At 46.4% G+C, this 15702-nt stretch overlaps 1 pseudogene; it reads left to right on the top strand.

The window, feature by feature from the left end:
• Positions 1-1712: 1712 nt before the first annotated feature.
• Positions 1713-7100, top strand: LOC102950446 (annotated as a pseudogene).
• Positions 7101-15702: the final 8602 nt, after the last annotated feature.

The following is a 15702-nucleotide window of genomic DNA, read 5'->3' as shown; positions in this document are numbered from 1 at the left end:
ATCATTCTAGTGTCAAAATACCACTGTGGCTTCTCTGGCCACCCCGCATGCCCTCCAGGAAGGGCTGCCTGTCTTCTCTGGGTTTCTGGAGGGCTGGTGAAATATTTCCTGTAGGTAATCCTTGGAGGAACCCCAATTTTGAAGGACTGAACAAGATAAAAAAATTAAGTATTACTACTAGGAAATAGCTAGCACAGAGTTCTTATTAAGTGCTGGACATTCTGCCAAATGTTTTACATGCATTATCTCATTTAATCCTCAGTTACAGCCATGTAAATGAAATGTTATGAGCATTTCCATTTTACAGATGTGGAAAATGAGGTTCAGGAAGGTTAAGGAACTTGCCCAAGATCACATAGTTGCTGAATGAGAGAGCCAGGTTTCAAGCCCACATACTCCAGTCTCCAGGGGCAAAGCTCTGATAAATGGGGCTTTATTACAGATCGCTGTCGTCATGAACTTGACCTTTCACACAGTGTTGCCTGGTACTCCTAGTGGGATATCACACCCTGACGCAGTTCAGGCCAAGGACAGCTCGGGCGCTGAGGCTGTGCCTGTCAGCTGGGAGGCTAGGAGCTCCATCAGTTCAGGGACTGCCTGACCCAGCCTGACCAAATTAGAGCAAGTAAAAGGTGTGACATAATTTGACATGTAAATTGTTAATTGAACCCCATGGGAGATGATTTTAAATAGAGACAAATACCATACTGTGAACTATTTGGGTTATGAAGCCCTTATTCTCTGACTCCTGCAGGAAGAAAAGAATTGTGTCAGGATAAACTGAAAACCCCCAAGCTGTTCCAGGGTCAGGAGAGTAGCAAGCTAGTTGGATTGGGAAAGATTCTCCCTGGGAGTTTCAGGGATTTACTCTCACTTCCTAGCATTTTACCTCCAAAACTCTCCCAAGCCCACATTAGGAACCACTAATCCTACCCATCCTCCCCCGCAGAGACTTTCTAACCCGGGGAAATTCAGAACCCTAATCGCAAAGCCAGCCCTGGTCAGACTGCTAAAAGGGCACAACATGCAGTCCCCATATGCACCCCCACTCCACTCTGTCTTTCTCAGATTTACGGAACTCAACCTTCGCAGGGGCCTTGCTGAGGCCCCTACATAGATGTGCTCTGTCTGGGCACCCCCCTATGCACAACGTCTAGTCCCATTCCTTTATCCCTAGAAAGACTTACCTGTCCTTTTTCCCAGGCCCTCCTGCTTGTTTTCTGACTTTCTGAAAGAGTCTGGGTACCCCCATCTGCTAGTGCTGACCAATCCTAATGGCTTAATATGTGCCTATCCTCTCAGGCACAACCTGCCGGCTGCATGACCCATAACTAGCACCCAGGAAATATTTACTGTTGAATCAATGAATGAAAGTAAGAGTAGGAAAGGTTCTCTGGAAATCCTATGCCTTACCTCAAACCAGTAAGCCTATTACTGGCTTCCAGGCTAGTAAGAAGTCATTTGAGAGCAACAGACCTTTGCCTTTTTAAAAACTGGAGCTCCTTTACATAACGCTAGCTGGTGAACATGGCCAGGAGAGGTGACCTCCCCACATGCATTCGCCTCCTTTCCTCCCTCCTAGCAGGGTCCCATGCTTCCCAACAATGCCTTTGGGAGGAAAGGCCTCATTACAAGTCTCTGAGTGGTCCATCTAGTGGGCTCCATTGTCCTAGCCATCCTAGCCACAGGATTAGTTTGGGGACCCGGACTAGATGCAAGAAGACTTTGCCAAGAGCTTCAGGACTCTTGTGGTCATTAGGTGAGACTGATGTCTTCACTGACATCCAAAGATACTGGGTCTTCATTGAATTTTCTAGCTACTATATCAGGCCTTATCTGAAGCCTACCTGACCTCTGCACTTCTCAGTTATGTGAGAGATTAAAGCCTGTTTTTATTAAGCCAAATAAACACACAACACAATAATACATTACCCCTTAGTTTCTTTTTATGACTGAGCCCAGAGACACAATCTTTTGTCATTTTTAATCACCTTTATCTTACAGCTTACTTAAACAAATACACACACCAAAATGAAAAACAAATAAAAACCCTAATTTTTCAGTCTTCAAAGCCTTCTCAAGATCACTAGGCTTGTGATGTCCTAGGTGAATGAAGAAATAACAGTGGCTTCAACAAGAATGAGCTTATTTCTCTCTCACATAAAAGAAGGCTGGAGTCTGGCTGGTATGGGAACTAGTGTCATCAAGGGCCCGGGTTTTGCTATTCTTAGCATATGGCTTCCATCTTCACATTCACTTCATGGTCTAATGTGGCAGCTAGAGCTCCAGCCATCACATTGATCTTCCTATTCCAAGAATACACATGAGGAACAGAGAAGGGGAAAAAATGAGTGTGTCAGGAGACTAACGCCTCTTAAAGAATCTTCACAGAAGCCCCACCCAATGACTTAAGCATATGCCTCAATGGCCATCACAGCTATAAACGTGGCTGATGAATGTAGCGCTTGGCTGGGCACACTGCCACCCAGATTAAAATCTGAGTTGCGTTATTAAGGAAAAAAGGGGAGAGTAGATGCTGGGTAGGCAACTAGCAGTTTCTGCCCCACCCTACTTAAACAAATCTGGCTTTTGTATTCAGTTCTGCTGCTTGGTGCCTGTTCCTTCCAGGAAACCCCCTGGTTTAAGCTTCAATAACTCTTTCCACAGACCCTTAACAACCCAAGCTGGTTCCCTAACCCACCCCCACCCAGGATCCTCTGACCAGCATCTTCCCATTTATCTGGTTAAGAAGCATTCATTGAGCACCTACTGTCTGGTATTAGACCACATTAGTCTTTCATTGGAATCCTGGCAATGGTTTAACTCCCAGCACCCTTGGACTTCTTCTCTGTCATGCCCCACTCAGACTCCACTCACACCTACCCTTCCTCATTCACCAGTCTTTCCCTAGAGCTATGTTCTTTCCAACACAAGCCTACTCTTCAGCCATTGGTTTCTTTCTTTCTTTCTCTTTCTTTCTTTCTTTCTTTCTTTCTTTCTTTCTTTCTTTCTCTTTCTTTCTCTCTCTCTCTTTTCTTTCTTTCTTTCTTTCTTTCTTTCTTTCTTTCTTTCTTTCTTTCTTTCTTTCAAGTTTATTTATTTATTTTGAGAGAGAGCAAGAGAGAGAACAGGGGAGAGGCAGAGAGAAAAGATCCCAAGCAGTCTCCGCACTGTCAGCACAGAGCCCGACGTGGGGCTTGATCCCATGAATTGTGAGATCATGACCTGGGCCATTGGTTTCTAACATCTTTCTGGCATTAGTGTTCTCAGTCCCATGGATAAGGCCTTTGTGGGCTCAGGGCAACAAGGGCTGTGGTCAGAAACAGCAGTTCAGTCAAGGTTGAGTTTCTCTGAATCTTCATGGATGACAGGGTATGATTTTGCCTGGGAACAGATGACTGAGTGAGGCCAGAGCAATGATTTCTTTTTCAGTTCCCCCAAGGCCCTCTGGCTCCCCACAGCACATTTCAGGCCCCACTGACAGCATCGTGGGCCTCTTAGCAATGAACAGCACAAACAAGGTGAAGCCATCTAGTCGTACTGAAGTGAACTATTGTCTTGCCAAACACAAAACATCTGCTCCTCCCTACCTCACCTGCACAAAAGTAGAAAAAATCAGAATAAAAAAAAAAAATCAACCTCTGATATTGCTAACAAAATGTGTTGCCTTGAATCCTCACATAAAGACTACCTTTCGGAAGTATCTAGCTCTTTCACTTGAATTTTTACCCTTTTGATTTCAGTTATAAACTGAGAGCTATCACAACTCAAAATTTTACATTGTATTGTCTCTTCAAATAGAAACATCATTAGGCAGATGTGAACAATTATCCCCAGTTGGATTCTTTTTTTTTTTTTTTTTTTGAAGTTAAAGTCTTCAGAGGAGTAGCTAGCAGCTAAATTGTGCTTTAAATCACAGTTTTAAAACTAAACCTATGAGGGGCGCCTGGGTGGCTCAGTCGGTTAAGCGACCGACTTCGGCTCAGGTCACGATCTCGCGGTATGTGAGTTAGAGCCCCGCGTCGGGCTCTGTGCTGACTGCTCAGAGCCTGGAGCCTGTTTCAGATTCTGTGTCTCCCTCTCGCTCTGACCCTCCCCCGTTCATGCTCTGTCTCTCTCTGTCTCAAAAATAAATAAATGTTAAAAAAACATTAAAAAAAAAAAACAAAAACTAAACCTATGAGCGGGTCCTGGATGACAACAGGAGGGGAGGAGCCCAGGAGGCAGTGAAGGAGAAGGGGGACAGAGATGGGGATGAGGCTGGGTCCTCCGGTGCCCTGAAGAACAGCCTCTGTCCTCAACAGTGTCCAGCTGTCACCCAACCCCACCTTGCCCTCACCACGCTGCCCTGAGATACCCCCTGAAATACTGACGTGAGGCCGATTATATTGAAAAGCTCCTGACCACTCTCTGGCATTACCCAAACCTTGTGGCTGACGCCCAACTGATAAGCCCACCTCAGTGAACCCATTAGATCTCTTGAAGCCATGAAAGACCCTTGACCCCCCTGTCAAGTTCATTTTGACACCTGGCGGAGAATGAAAGCATCAGACCAACATTGCTGCTGATACGGGAATCGTGGAGGAAGAAAATTCAATATTTGAACATTTGTGAATATTCTCATAGGACAACAAACAGTTTTGTTTTGTTTTAAGGTGTTCAGAGCTCTGTGGAAATTCTGCATAGTCTTCAGACTCAAAGCCTTTGTCTTCACTCCTGGGGAAAGCCCAGGGATAGTTGTATGGTGTGTGATTTCCTTACCCATGTGAGTGCAAATGCCCAGATTCCCCCAGCAAAGAAGGGCCTGAAGTCAGAAAAGTTAGGCCTGCAGCGGGGCTGACCAAGCTGTCTTTGTGGTGTGGTGAGTGCTGCCTGCAGCCCCCAGTGTCTCTGCTTCGAGAAGAAGCACCAGCTGCAGGAGCACCTGAGAAACCCTGAGTGGGTAGGACTCCAACCTGGCCACCCCCTTAGTGATCCCCAGCGAGGGCCCCCAAGGGCCACTCACCAGGCGAAGGGTAGAGGGTGGCCGTGAGGTGCCCGGCCTGTAAAATCAACATGTTCCTGGGGCGCCAGAACAGGACTCACCTTGGGGGACTTGCAACAGGAGACACTTCCTCACTGTGTACTGTGTCACCAAGGTCCGGGGGCTACTGAAGAAGGAAGAGCAGGAGGAGGCCAAGAGGAAGAAGATGACCAGCCCAGAAGTGAGTTTCCTTCTGGTGGAGAAAAGCAAAGACATTCTGGGACCCAGTGAAGAGGAAATTGGACTGCAAACCTGGGCGGCACCTGAGGGTGGTTTCCATCTCCGGAAATACTGGTGATGGGAAGTCTCACACCTCAACCACACTTTCCTTTATGGCCTTGATGCCTTCAGACCCTCCCCTTCCCAGGAGCCCCGCACTGTGGAAATGTGAGCAGCTCATGACCCAGGCCACAAAGTAGTAGTAACAGACGCTGAGGGGCTCCTAGGGGCTAGGGTGAGTCTCAGCCAGAGAACACCCCTGCTGCTTAAGGTCCTGGCCATCTCAGACCTCGTCATCCTTCGAACTCCTACAGATGGGCTGCATAATGGACCTCTTTGAGTCCCTTGGGACACGTCAGTAGCTTACCTGAAGTGCTTCACCGAGGAGCTCCCACTGCTCACCGTGGCCTGGATGTGGTTGTCATTTTCCATGACACTGTGCACGCTCACCTGCTGGGCTCTGATCACCCCTCAGACGAGCCAGAGAAGCTTGTCCAGAACCAGCTCTGGAAGCTGGGTTGCTGCTCTGAAGCCTGCAGTTCCATTCACTACAGGGGAACAAGGACATCCAACCACCCGGCAGGCATCTCTGGGCCTCAGCGTGCGTTGTGCCACCACTCTCTGTGCCTGGCACCCCCAGGTCCTCCTCAAAGCCCTGAAGGCATTGAGCAACCGACCGACCACCCCAGCAGTGAGATCCCAGTGACCAGACGGCACACAACTCCTTTTTTTCCGGATGAATACTTCACCTGCTCCTTCCTGTGGCTCTGCCGTGGGGCTGGCTGTAAGAACCGCACAAATCACAGGAAAGGAGTAGCTCATCAAGTCAGGGGCCACTGCAGATATCCACACCAGCATGACGACCGAGTTTATTCCCTCAAGGCCTTCTGGGAAAAAGGCAAGGAAGTCAGCGTAGTGCCCAGGATATCAGCTGCCACCAACTCCCCCCTGGATGGGTCTCGAAAACTGTGCCTGGTCTGGGCATGTGATCGAATGTCTATGGTAGCTACAGTATGGTTTGGGAACCAAGGTCCTGTGGGTACTTCGGTGCGGGCTGAGACTATGCACGTATGGCCTGCAGCTGACGGATTTCTGAAGGACAGAAACAGTGCTGCCTAGGGCCTCTTGGTTGGAATGAAGGTCCTGGCTCAATCCGTGTCTGAGCTTAGCCATGGGCCCACCAGTGCTGTGGCTTTCTGGCTCATGGGCAGATCCCCCCCGCCACTGGAGCTGCAACCATCTGCTAGACACCAAGGAGCACCCGGGTGGCTCAGTCAGTTAAGCGTCGGACTTTTGGTTTTGGCTCAGAGCACGATCTCGCGGTTTGTGGGTTCGAGCCCTGCATCGGGCTCCGAGCTGACAGGGCAAAGCCTGCTTGGGATTCTCTCTCCCTCTCTCCCTCTCTCCCACTCACTCTCTCTGTCTCTCTGTCAAAAATAAATAAAAAAAAAAAATGATAACACCAAGCACCACTGTGGGGAGGGCTTCTGTGACACCTGTTCATCCAAGGCCCGGTCAGTGCCTGAGCGGGTGCATGACAACTGCTGACGGAACCAGTGAGATGTTGCTGAGGCGGGTGGGCAAGGAAGGCTGGATGCTTGGGAGATGGGGGAGAATGTGCAGAATGCTGTGGGGGCATGGTGACAGCCACTGATGTATCACTAGGTTTGGTGAGGGAGGCGGCCAGGCTGTCATGGTTGGGGCCCGAGTACGAGATCCAGCACTGCCACAGCTGCTGGGAGGAGTTCAGCATCCAGCTTACCACCGCCCGGCCTGCGGACAGGGCTTCTGTGACAAGTGCTGTCATGACCACCGGTTGTCCCTTGTGGAGACTGAGACCATCCTGAGTCTGCTTTAACTGCAGTTAAAACCAGTGAGCTTTGGGATGCCTGGTTGGCTCAGTTGGTCAAGCATCCGACTTTGGCTCAGGCCATGATCTCATAGTTCATGAGTTCGAGCCCCCTGTGGGGCTCACTGCTTTCAGCCTGTCAATGTGGAGCCTGCTTCGGATCCTCTGTCCCCCTCTCTCTCTCTGCCCCTCCCCTGCTTGTGCACTCTCTCTCTCAAAAAATAAATAAAACATTACAAAATATATATTAAAAAAAAACAAAACACTCAGTGGCGTTTGGGGCACCTGGGTGGCTCAGCCATTTAAGCATCCAACTTTGGCTCAGGTCATAATCTCATGGTTTGTAAGTTCAAGCCCCACATCAGGCTCCATGCTGACAGTGTGGAGGCTGCTTGGGATTCTCTCTCTCCCTCTCTCTCTGCCCCTCCCCCTCTTCTCTAAATAAATAAATAAATAAATAAACTTTAAAAAAGAAAGCCGTGACATTTAAGCTCAGCTCCCTCTTTGAGTCCTTCACAGTAACTTTTGTTCTCAGAATTAGAAGTCTCATTGAGGTAGGCCCTCCTTCCAGTCACCTCTGGCACTGTGTGTCGTCTCTGCTTGACCTGGGGCCACTTTCCCATGGTGGGAGCGGGGCATATGGCAAGCCAGGGTGAGCCTGATGGCAGGCCTGAAGGCATGAACTCTTCAGGGCAGGGAAGTGAACAGTTGTAGCTAAAGGGAATGAACCGAATCAGTTGCATTTACGTCAGGTAAACATGATACAAATTATTATTTGTAATAATACATACATACGAAAGCAGCATGGAATATCCTTAGGCTGCTAGTGTCTGTGAAGACTCATCATAGTCTGTCCCCAGCACAAGGATAACGTGGCCGTGGCAGCGGGTCTTACCCACAAAACAGAGCTGGGTCAAGAGCCACTGTGTTGCTAGTCACTTTTTTTTTTAATGTTTATTTTTGAAAGAGCGTGTGAGTCAGGGGGGGTGGTGGGAGGGATCCAAAGTGGGTTCTGCACTGAGAGCAGGGAGCCCAATACGGGGTTCAAACTCATGAACTGTGAGATCACTGCCCGAGCTGAAGTCAGACTCTCAAGTGACTGAGCCCCCTGGGCGCCCCACTAATCACTTTTGTCTTCCCAGCGTCTCCTTTCCTTGCCTTTTCCCTTTATGCTTCACAGCTACTTGAAGTGAGTGTCCCAGGTACTTCCTGCTTGGAATAGCCTGAAGGAAATCTACCTGGGTCCTCCAGAGTTAGATCCCAATTCTTGGCCTAAGCCTGATTCAGTCAGAGACCACCCAATTTATCATACAGGTCACGAGAGTGGAGAGTGAGGGATAGGGTCCTCAGTCCCTGAGAAGTCAGGCTGCGGGAAAGGCGATGCCTCCATACCTGGGGGGAGCACAGAAGGAAGCAGGCCTTCCCTGGCTGTGTTTCTTGCTTGGCGATGCTTCTGTCTGTGTGTCCACTCAGCTTTCCCAAAGGCCGCACCCTGCTACCAAGTGGGGCACCTGCTTCTCTCCCTTCCGACCCCAGCAAGCCCACCATCTGCTTCTGAGAATTGCACTAGAATTTTTATTGCTTATTTTGAAGTGTATTAATTGGCTCCCAGATCATGAGAAATCTTCCAGGGAGACAGAGCACAGAATAAATATACTGTTAGTTGCCTTTTTTTTTTTAAGTACATACAAATATTGAAACAGTTCATTAAGAACAAAATTCTCTCTCCAGTCCTTTGAAGAGAAGTCAAATGAAATTTTGTTTCTCATCAAGAGCCGGGATGTCCCTATCTATCATGACTGGAAAGAGTGTTGTGCTGAAATCTTGCCACTACGGTGGATTTTATCTTCAATGAGCAAAAATGATGAATTAAGGGGCACCCGGGTGGCTCAGCCAGTTGAGCATCTGACTTTCGATTTTGGCTCAGGTCATGATCTCACAGTTCATGAGTTCGAGGCCTGCATCCAGCTATGCACTGACAGTACAGAGCCTGCTTGGGACTCTCTCTCTCTCCATCTCTCTGCCTCTCCCCGCTCTTTCAAAATAAATAAACTTTAAAAAACGACAAATTAAAAGCAACATAGCTCTTGACTGAACCAGTAGGTGGGCGAAGCTTCAGGGAGGTCGTTCCTGGCAGTCGATGGCAGTCGATGGCAGTCGTTCCTGGTGTGGATGTCGGTGTGATGTGAGCCCTGGAAAGTTGGTTCTTCTCACTGCTCCCTCCTGCCTCCTGTGGACCAGTGACTGAAGCCATCATTACTCTAGTATTGTGTGTTATCAAATTCACCATTATAAAGGAATCTTCTTGTTGAAAAAACAAACAAGTAAACCTAAGAGACCTTATAAGTCTATTGTATGATAGATTTAACCAGGAAGGCTTGACTTTGGATTCAGAAAGTTTGTTAATTGGTCTAGTCATTCCTTTTATTGAAACTATCCATATATTTTTAAACCAAATGATTGCAACAATGCATGTTTTAGGACTCGAGGTGTTCATCTTCTTGGCGACCAATAACGAATGGTGAATGATCTGACATCTAAGAGGCTCTGCTCCTATACTGAAAGGCAGGTAAAGAAATCCCAGAGGAAGGTGTTGGCATACGTCCTCTCTGCTTTTCAGTTTCCAACCAGAGACATCACAGTTACAAATATTTCCATATTACTCCATATTCCATATTATTTGGATTAGACAGAGCTTTATTCTTCAGGGAAAACAGGCAGCATAAGTTAAAAAGAGGTACATTTTGCTGATAAGCCAATCAGTCCTAGGCATCACACTGCCGTCAGTAGGACAGGATCGCTGCAGAAAAACCCTAGTGGGAATGACTGCCACCACCACCCCTCCCCCCAAGAGCATAGTCACCAGTACTCAAGCACATCAGGGGAACCGGTTGGATAGCAGAGGATGTGTCTGTTTGTTTTGTTTCATTTTTTTCATGTTTATTTAATTTTGAGACAGAGAGAGAGAGAGAGAGAGAGACAGGGCGTGAGTGGGGGAGGGGCAGAGAGAGAGGGAGACACAGAATCCGAAGCAGGCTCCAGGCTCTGAGCTGTCAGCACAGAGCCCAATGTGGGGCTCGAACTCACCGACTGCGAGATCATGACCTGAGCCTAAGTCGGACGCTCCAACATCTAAGCCACCCAGACACCCCAGGACATGTCTTTTTGGAGCCAGAGAAGATGCACTAAGGAGAGCAGACCCTGAAACAGACAAGGTTTATCTCAGAAAGGTCATTTGAAGGAGAATTTACCCCGGAATGACGTTCTCCTCTGTCTTTGAGTAGAAGACCAGCCGGGTCCTGGCAGCCCTACAGCCTGGGCTTCCTTCCAGGGCTGCAGCACCCCTACAGGCAGTTGAGCAATGTGACCCTGGCAGCAAAGAAACCCTGGACAGGCCTCTGAGGCTGGGGAGCTTGACCAATACTTCACTAATGAGAAATTGCACTGTCCTTGGAGACATTGTCCTTGCCTTGACTTTAAGTGCCTCCCTTTGCTTTTCCCCTCCAGTATACCACAGCCTGATCTCCTCTCCCCTTCCTGCTGTAGCATTTTGCTTAGGTCACCCTGAGCCACGAAGCTGGGGGGAAAGGGGGGGGGGGGAGGATGTCTATAATCTTGCACAAGAGGTATAGGTCCTGTACTAGTTGTGTGATGTTGGGAGAGTCACTTAACTTCTCTGTGCCTCAATTTCCACAACTGTAAAATGGATATTATAATCACCATTACCTGATAGGACTGTTAACGAGCAGTCAACGAAATCCTATCAAAGAGCAATCCCTGGCTCGTAGTCAGAGCTCCGTTAAGGCTAGCTATTGCTGCATGAAACAGGTGAGCAATTTCTTCCATTACATCTTCTCCCTGGATTTCCACTTCCACCCTTTGGCCTCTCCAAACACAGAACAAGGATGGTTAAGAAAGTGAAATGTCTCACTTGGTCTTGGAACCCTTTAATTCTGTCAGTAGTCCAAAGATGTCTGTGCGGTGTCTGTGTATGCAGATCCTTTGAATGACACAAAGTCTATGCTGATTTGGTTAGGTTTTAATGTATGATGAAAGGCTAAAGCACATTGGTTCAACTGTTAGGGCTCAGGCTTCAGGAACATGTGGATAAAATGTAACTAACGTTATCTTGGTTCAAATTCCTTTTTCATGACTGACTGCTGTCTCAGTGAACCTTTGGAGGGTTTCTGTTTGTTTTTTTCTTGGTTACAGCAGCGAGTAAAATAAGCACATCCAGATCTTCTCACGTGGAGATAAACTGATGCCAAATTAGGTCTGTGGAGGCCTCATTTTGGCTTCTCTGGTCACCGAGCTGAACATATTTTCATGCACGTTGAAGACAGTCCATTAGTTCTTGGCAAAGAGAATTAAGTTTCAATGCTGCCCTTTCCAACAAGCCTCCCTTTCTCATGCACAAACCCTTGCTGAGGGGAGGGGCACTTCCCTATTTATGGAGAAGAGGGGCAAACTCCATCTGCAACCGCCCTGCTACCGCCCTGAGAACTGTCACCTCCAGGACATCCCTGGACTCTGAATTGGATCGATCTTTAAATCTCCAGTGCCCTGCCCAGATTAAAACCTCTCCCTCCCTTTCAGGAGAGAAACATTTTTATTTCAAAATCATATAGTACGGGCTTTGAAAAGTAGTTGAGGAACCTCTTTCCCTCTTGGAAAGTCATGTCCGTTCACATCTGAAATTTTCCCTCAATGCCCCGTATGTTGCACTGACTGAGCTTTGAAACTGTAACAACACAGCTGATGGGGCACCTGGGTGGCTCAGTAGGTTAGGGGTCGGACTTCAGCTCAGGTCGTGATCTCATGGTACGTGGGATCAAGCCCTGCGTCGGGCTCTGTGCTGACAGCTCAGAATCTGGAGCCTGCTTCGGATTCTGTGTCTCCCTCTCTCTCTCTGTCCCTCCCCCACTCACGCCCCGTCTTTCTCGCTCTCAAAAATAAACATTAAAAGAAAGAAAAAAAGGAACAGTAACAACGCAGCTGAAGAGAAAACAAAGAAGTTTTGCCTCTATCTGTTGCCGTGAAAATATAAGCCGTGATGATGCGGGTTGGGCCTGGATTCTCATTGGAATCCTTAGACTGGTTCCAGTCGATTTTGGTGACAGTACCTAACCACCACCGAGCGTGGACTCCTTGACCTAAATGTGCTCTGAGCAAAGCCTCCTTCACGTAAGGGAGTGAGCACTGTAGTGAAAGGTGCTGAGGGGCTAAGGATCAATATTCACTGGCAACCAGCATTTTGGAGCATGGTTACCATGGTAACATTGTCAGCCCCAAATGACTGTCATGAGGTGACAAAAAAAATCCTCTTAAAATAAATGAAACCAGAAAAAGTATATTTATAAACCTCTTACTAAACACCTATCTGTTCACAAAGTAGAATGTGTTCTTTAAGCAATAGATACCCCAAGATTGGGGGAAATTTCATGGCATAAATGTTCTCTTAAATTCAAAGAACTTTTATTCTCACCCCCTGCCAATGGTCTGTCAAAATAACTAATACAGATTTATTTAATGGGGAAAGCTCTAAGAATTACAGACTTGTACACTTAGATATTAAACAACTGTGACATTAAAATTCGGCGCTAAACTCCCAGTAGCTTAACTGAGATTTGTAAAATGGTACTTGACTAGGAATTCTCTTATATCTCAGTTGCACAAATTATTTCTGGCAGGTTCAGTAAATACAGCGTCATAAGATCTATTTATGCAGTGGGGAAAAGAGATTGGCCGCACAGATAAAAATACCTGGGCACAGTTTTTGCCTTGCTCTTATGAAGTTCCATCCCTTGCTTGCCTTTTCTTACTGATAGGACACCAATTTTATTCAGAGAAGCAATGTGCCCAACCCCAAATTCTCAATCTCATAGTCTCCCTTGCAATTAGAGGTGGCCAGTAATAGACAGGCAGAAGTCCTCAAGGAGGATATTGTTGGGAGACAATTCTCCATGGTCTCTCACTGTGTATCTTGCAAGCAGGGGCACTGAGTGTCTTTTGTTTCAGACTATCTTCTCAAGCATGTTGGAAAGGCATACAACCTTGGAAAACAGACATACTATCTCTCCAGAGCAAAGGGAAGGCTTGCTTGGAACCTTGGAAGACAGAAATAATGTTTCACTCCAAAGCAAAGGGCAGGCCTGCCTACTGCCTATTACATAAGATTTGGGGTCCCTAAGCCCAGGGTTCCTCTTCAATAAGGCAACCCAATGTGTGTGCAGGCCTTCCTGGGTGTCTATCTCGATTGCCCAGAGGAAGATAGGATAAAGCTCTTGCCCCTTTGCCCTTTTCCTTTCTTTCTGCCTTGAGGTGCAGCAACCATTTGGGGAACATATGGTCATGAGGCATAAGAAAGCAAAGGTGTACATCTAAAGGTGGCAGAGCAGACAGGCGCCTGGGTGGCTCAGTCCGTTAAGTGTCCGACTTCAGCTCAGGTCAGCTCAGGTCATGATCTCGCGGTTTATGAGTTTGAGCCCTGCATTGGGCTCTGTGCTGACCGCTCAGAGCCTGGAGCCTGCTTCGGATTCTGTGTCTCCCTCTCTCTCTCTGCCCCTCCCCTGCTCATACTCTGTCTCTGTGTCTCTCTCTCAAAAATAAATAAACATTAAAATAAAAATTAAATACGGCAGAGCAGAAGGACCAAGAACCTGGGTCACTGATAGAGAGTTACTATGCTAGCCCCGGGTTGCACAATTTCAGGCTTTTTTTATATGAGATAAATGAGCCTTTACCTGTTCAATCAATGTTAATTTTTTCCCCAAGCGAACACATCCCTAGAGCTTGTGTCAAAGTAGTAACATAGTAATTGCATAATGGCAGTTTTGTCAAACATGTGAAACTTAGGGCTCTAGTATGTTACCACCTTCCTTCTTGATCTTGATTCTAGCTCTCTGTGTATTAACATTAGTGTATGTGTCTCTCATAAGCTAACTCAATTCTTTGGGAAAGACATGTAAAATCAGCTTAATAAGTATAATTTGGTCCTGAGCCAAATTTATCCCTAATTTTTTTCAAGTTATCCCTTAAGCTGTTAGTCAAGAAGGCAATAAAAACAATAGGACTCTCTTTCTTCAAACTTCTATCACATGCCACAATATCTGTTTAGTTATCAGTGTGTATCCAACCCCCAGTACCATAGCTGGTTCATAGTAGGTCAAGTGTTCATTGACCAAGTGTTCACCAATGCTCTTTGTCAAATATGTTGGCCCAAAGAAAATTAAGATTTAACAAGTATTTCAATACATTAGATCAATCATTTGACTACAGTAAGTGTTCTGAGAAAAGACCACAGCTCAACTTCAGAAAAACAACTTATTTTTTATTCCTAATGACTATAAAATGCTGCATAACATAACCATGAAATTAAAAGAATCTACTCAAGGGGCACCTGGGTGGCTCAGTTGGTTAAGCAACTGACTTCGGCTCAGGTCATGATCTCACAGTTTGTGGGTTCGAGCCCCGCATTGGGCTCTGTGCTGACAGCTCACAGCCTGGAGCCTGCTTTGGATTCTGTGTCTCCCTCTCTCTCTGTTCCTCCCCTGCTCATTCTCTGTCTCTCAAAAATAAATAAATGTTAAAAAAAAAATTTTTTTAAATAAAAGAATCTACTCAACCTCAAAGGCTGGTTCAATTAGATACCAGAAGTCATCAGAGATGAAAATCTTTAATGTCATGTACAAACATTATTTCTGGAAGATTAGATAAAATTTGAAACATGTGGGGGACCTGGGTGGCTCGGTCAGTTAACAGTCTGACTTCAGCTCAGGTCATGGTCTCACGGTTTATGAGTTCGAGCCCCACATCAGTCTCAGCACTGACAGCATGGAGCCTGCTTGGGATTCTCTGTCTCCCTCTCTCTTTCTGCCCCTCCCTACCCCTCTCGATCTCTGTCTAAAAATAAATAAAAAAGCTTAAAACATGTCTTTAAAAACATTGAAACTTGTATCAAGAGAAAAATTAATATACAAGATGAGAATATAGGAGGGCAATTTAGAAATTTACACCAAATTACGATAAACAAAAAGATACTGTGCATAATAAGATGAATTACAAACAGTAATTATTTAGTATTATTGTCTGTACATGTTATGATTCCCAGCTTGCCTTTTAAACCTAAACTATGTGAAATTACCTATAATATGTGTCTTGGGTATAATTCCTGTTTAAAAATCTATCAAAACTGGGATACCTGGGTGGCTCAGTAGGTTGAGCATCCAACTCTTGATTTCAGCTCAGGTCATGATCCCAGGGTTGTGGGATCCAGCCCCATGTCGGGCTCTGTGCCAAGCGTGGAGCCTGCTTGAGATTCTCTCTCTTTCCCATCTCTCACCCCCTGCTCTTGCTCTCTCTCTCTCTCTAAAATAAATAAAATGAAAAAAAAAATTTTTCATCTATCAAAACCACAATGAGCTAGCATTTCACACCCATTAGGATCTGTTTTGTTTTGTTTTTTCTTTAAAGCCTACTTTAAAAAAAAAAAAGCTTTTTTTTCGTAGTGTTTATTTATTTTTGAGAGAGAGAGACAGACAGACAGAGTGCAAGAGGGGGAGGGGCAGAGAGAGAAGGAGACACAGAATCCAAAACAGGCTCCAGGCTCTAG

This window comes from Panthera tigris, chromosome B3 (genome assembly GCF_018350195.1).
Source record: "Panthera tigris isolate Pti1 chromosome B3, P.tigris_Pti1_mat1.1, whole genome shotgun sequence".
Classification (NCBI taxonomy): Eukaryota; Metazoa; Chordata; class Mammalia; order Carnivora; family Felidae; genus Panthera; species Panthera tigris.
The sequence above is the reverse complement of the archived record's forward strand: the minus strand, read 5'-3'. Positions and strand labels throughout refer to the sequence as shown.